Below are 4,659 nucleotides of genomic sequence, written 5' to 3' on the forward strand. Positions count from 1 at the left end.
AAAGGGTTCTTCTAAAAACATTTCACAGTAATTAATTTAAATTAATTACAACACCAAATCTAAAAATTGTATTAACAAAGCTAAAACTAAATCCTACTTCTAGCCAATGTACAAAGCAAAAGGCAAAGGCAGGCTGTAGATGGAGAAATGATGAATAACAAATAACACTGAATTACCTGATGGAAATGTACTGATTGATTTATTTAGCTAATCAGATTACAAAAAGGTGGCAGTGAATCATAGCCTTTAACCCCAAACTACAAACAACCTTGCATAAGCAAAAGGCATCAACACAATATACAGGAGAGCATTAGGCACATACAGTATATATAGCTAGGGCGCCTAAGGCTTTTGCACAGTACTTCAGTAATTTTATATATTGCACTGTACTGATGCTGCCAAAAAAAAACAAATTTCATGACCTATGTGAGTGATGATAAATCTGATTCCGATATGGGTCTCTACTGCAGACTGAGAGTGAGAAAGGGTCAGGGAGAGAGGAGTCATGGTTGGGAAAAGGGGAAGGGAGACGGGAGGGAGCAGGAAGCACCAGAGAGACATTCTGCAATGATCAATTAAACCAATTGTTTGGAATCAAATGACCTTGCCTGGTATCTCAGGGCTAGGTGTGTCTGTACCCGTGCCACTGGCCTCCTGTCCCACACCTGTCCATTGGCTCTCAACCCTCACTATCCCCAGCATCCCTTGCTCCCAGCAGATTTACAAACTCGTTCTCCACTCCACTTTGACAAAAACAATACGGTGCAAAAGCTTAAGACTTTTGCACTGTACTGTACTTTTCAATTCATTTTGGTCAAAACAATTGATCAACTTATTAAAATAGCTTTAAAGAATTCAATAGATTTAATTTTGATAAATTCAAAGCTTTATTCAATTTTTTTAATTAGCCATTTGTTGTTAAAGATGGTAAGTTTCATCAACGTCCATCTTTGCTGAGAGGCGACTTCTGAGATATGGGAAATGGCCCACAATTTCCTTATTCATTTTGTGGACCTTCATTCTCAAAGGACAGCGTTAACCAGTAGGACCAGGCTGAAAGATCATAAGCCTATTCCTTCATATGTGAAAAAAACCAAAATGCAGATACTGTGCATCGGTCTGTTCACTCTGGCTCAGTGACTGAATGGGCTGACTCTGGCTCTGGAATACAAGTTGAATATTTTCTTACGTGTCTGTAGAGCAGGGGTAGTGAACTGTTTAGAACACATGCTGAAACTGGTGATAATCTTCTAAAAAAAACTGTGTGCAATGGTAATTTTAAGCAGATTATCATTAATTAATGAATTAGTAACAATAATTATGGACATTTTTAAAGAAAAAGAATGTCCTGTTGTTTAAGTGTATTAATAGTTTTACTGTTAATAAATTTTCTGAGACAGATTGAAATAAATGAAGTTTTAGAAAGCCGGTTGAAAATTATTAATATTAATCTTTTAGAAAGACAGATGACCCTTCACTTATCTCTAGAACATATGGATAATGAAGAAACCTATGTCAGACTATCAACTATTGACTCCTGTTCTGCCTTCAATACCAAAGTCCCAAGTAAACCCATCTTCAAACAACTAAGCCAGGGCCTCAACACCTTGCTTTGTAACTGGATCCTTAATTTCCTGACCAAAATACCTCATTTTAGTCGATATAGATTCTAAACAAATGAAGCACTAGCTCCCACATTAGCACTACCTTGAAGTACTCTGTTCTGAAATGGCCCATTTAGCCCAACTTCATTTTCTCTTAGTCCTTCACCTATCCATGCCAATAGGAAATCCTCAAACCAGTGCATTTAGTACTACAACTTTAATTTGATACCTTCTGCAAATCCAAATAGGCCACATTTTCTGGTCCCCCTTGATCTACCCCATTTGTTACTCTTTAAGCCTCTCTAAATCCCATAAAACTGATTAATATACATTACAGATTGTCGTTCACCTTTCTCCAAGGCCTATTCTGTAATGTTTATTTTGGAAAATGATAACCAATGGCCATGTTATTTACATGACTATCTCTTTTAGCAATCAGTAATGTATATTAATCAGTTTTATGGGATTTAGAGAGATGGGGTCTCCAGCCTAGTTCATCTAACTCCACTAAGTGCCGTATTTGTGGCCCCAACAAGTGGAGCAAACACAACCTGGTGAGCTAGATGCCAAACCATCAGCATTTCCAGTTAGTTGGATAGTGGATTATCAAAATTTCATTTTGGCATATTGGCACGACAACAGGAGCCAGAATATGAATAAATGGGTCTTTATTTGGCTGGCATGCTGAGAGGAACCAATACTTGGCCCACACTGTGATTAGGATGAGGGAGCCAACCTGAACCGCTGTACTCCTCCAGCCTTTTGTGATGATGCTTAAAGGATAAAATGCCTTTAGAACATCAGATACAACTGAACTACTCTTCAAAACACCATTATGTGATCTTGACTTCTGAAAGGCAGTATAGTCTAACAAACAGAAGTTTCCTAGAAATTCACTACATCAGCATAAATTTCCTATTCAAGTCACTGAAGTGAAATGAAAAAAAGTCTGAGATTCAAGATGAGCACCAACAAAAAAAGAAAAAGCACAAGTTGGTTCACAACTGCAAATTCCAAGAGAAATAACTGAAGGTGCATTGTGGAAAAAAAACCTGACAACAGTACTGGTCAACAATATTTTTTATTATTGCAAAAAAAAAGGAAGTTCCAGTGGTTCTAATGCTAATTTTGATTCTACCTTTGAATATATGCATGATTTGTTTGTCATAAATTCTGTTCAGACACCAGCACATATGAAGAGTAACTTAATCAGATGCCTGACAGTATTTTAGCCACATGCAACCAAATTTGTTTGTGCAACCTTAAAAACAGATCTGTGCACGGTGATGAATTCAGATAATTTATTTCAGAAAATACAGATACATTCTGACCTTCTATAATCAAAAGGCCTTCTTTGTTATGATCTGAACTTTGCACGTATTTTCAGAAGTGCATTCTACAATGTTTGGTATTTTTCTATATTTCTATATGCAGTGGATTCCAGTTAACTGGGACAGATCAGGACCAGTACATTTTGGCCAAATTAAGCAGCTGCCTCATTAGCCAAGGTTTCATGGAAATAGTTTTAAAAAGTATAAAAAAGGCAAATTAAACTGAGTAACAAATTATGTACTTAAAGTACAGAACAAATTCAAATACTTCTACAGTACTATAAAACTCTATTAGTTCCTAATAGTTATCGATGTATATAGTATACGCTAGTGTTCTCGATTGACTGTAGTAAATGAACAAAATCAGTGCAAACACCTAGTGTAGACAACAGACTGCCTTTATACAATTTTTGACAATCGCATCCTCCAAATCTTCATTTTCATCATAACATTCAAGATGATTGCCGATACATTAAAATTCTTTGTGATTCCTAACTTGTTAAAGTAGTAATATTGTTTGTTTCACTAGTTGTTTTTAGCATCTCCAAGCCTGAATGTTTGAGACCGCAGTGAGCTAAACAATTCTGAATTGTCTTACTGCCTCTCTCTCCCAACTATCAGTGACAAAAAAACTCACTGCTTTTTCAACACAAACACATGCAACTGAATCTTTTTAAAAACTGTTTGCTCAAAACCCCATGTTGTCTAACAGCCACACGTTAGAAACTGTTCGGCACAGACTTCTGTCCCAATTAAGCAACGTAGTGTCCCAAATAGGAGTTGTTCTAAAGAAGCAGCTGCCCCAAGTAACCAATGGCCCAATTAACCAGAATCCACTGTATATATTACCAGATTTTTTTTGCCTACTTTCTTCTATAAACATGCCAGACACAGGGCCCATTATTCCATTGGCAGAGAAGCTGAAATGGGTGGTGTCACGTTCTTTATCTTCCACACCTATTTTTTTGTGTTGTCAACCTGCTTGACTATCATTAAGTGGAAATATGTCAATATTTCTTCAAAGTATTTTGAAAATAATTTCATTTGTTCACTGAATTCCCATTTCCTTCCTGGCCACTAACTCATCCTAGGCCTAATATTCTGCTCAACCTGGAATCGGATCTCAATCCTCATTAATACTGCTCTTTTCCACTTTTCCAATATTGTCCGAAACTCAATATTAAAAGTGAGCAAAACTTTCAAGTTTTCATTAGTTTCCAGCTGGGTCACTAACAAGACACCGGAGTCATGGACTGAAACATCAAAAATTCTCCACACATGATTAGTCTCACGTGAAGTCCTACACCCTCATAGCTGACATTACTGTTTAGTTCCCCCGTAGGATCAGAATTAAAATACTCAACATCTTCAAATCTCTCCGTGACTTCACTGCAACTGTCTTTCACCCACTCCGTCTTCCTCCTGCGATTGGCAGATACTTTGACCTACCAATCCCGCTTTCCAGGAATCCGGACACTAAACCCTTCCCTTTCTCTCATAGCTTTTAAAATACAAAAAGTCGCCGCTCATCTATTCTAGAAAGTTTACGAAGTCCTGATGGACTTGTTACAGTTTAAGGAAAGACAAGAGGTAGTGTTAAAGCTGATAGCGGGAGGTCTCGACAGACGGTGTGTGCACCAGTTCCACTCCTGCAAAAGCGGCCACTTGTCAACGTGAGTCCGGGAGGCGGCTCCCAGTGAAGTCGGGCCCGCAGCTCGCGTTAC

The 4,659-nt window shown here is 37.8% G+C and overlaps 1 protein-coding gene across 1 annotated transcript in view; it reads right to left on the minus strand.

The window, feature by feature from the left end:
- The window catches only part of LOC140732072 (probable acyl-CoA dehydrogenase 6), a 40,414-nt gene that overhangs the window by 35,546 nt on the left and 209 nt on the right, over window positions 1-4,659 (minus strand). The gene's annotated exons all lie outside the window — the stretch shown is intronic.

Source organism: Hemitrygon akajei, chromosome 8, assembly GCF_048418815.1.
Source record: "Hemitrygon akajei chromosome 8, sHemAka1.3, whole genome shotgun sequence".
Classification (NCBI taxonomy): domain Eukaryota; kingdom Metazoa; phylum Chordata; class Chondrichthyes; order Myliobatiformes; family Dasyatidae; genus Hemitrygon; species Hemitrygon akajei.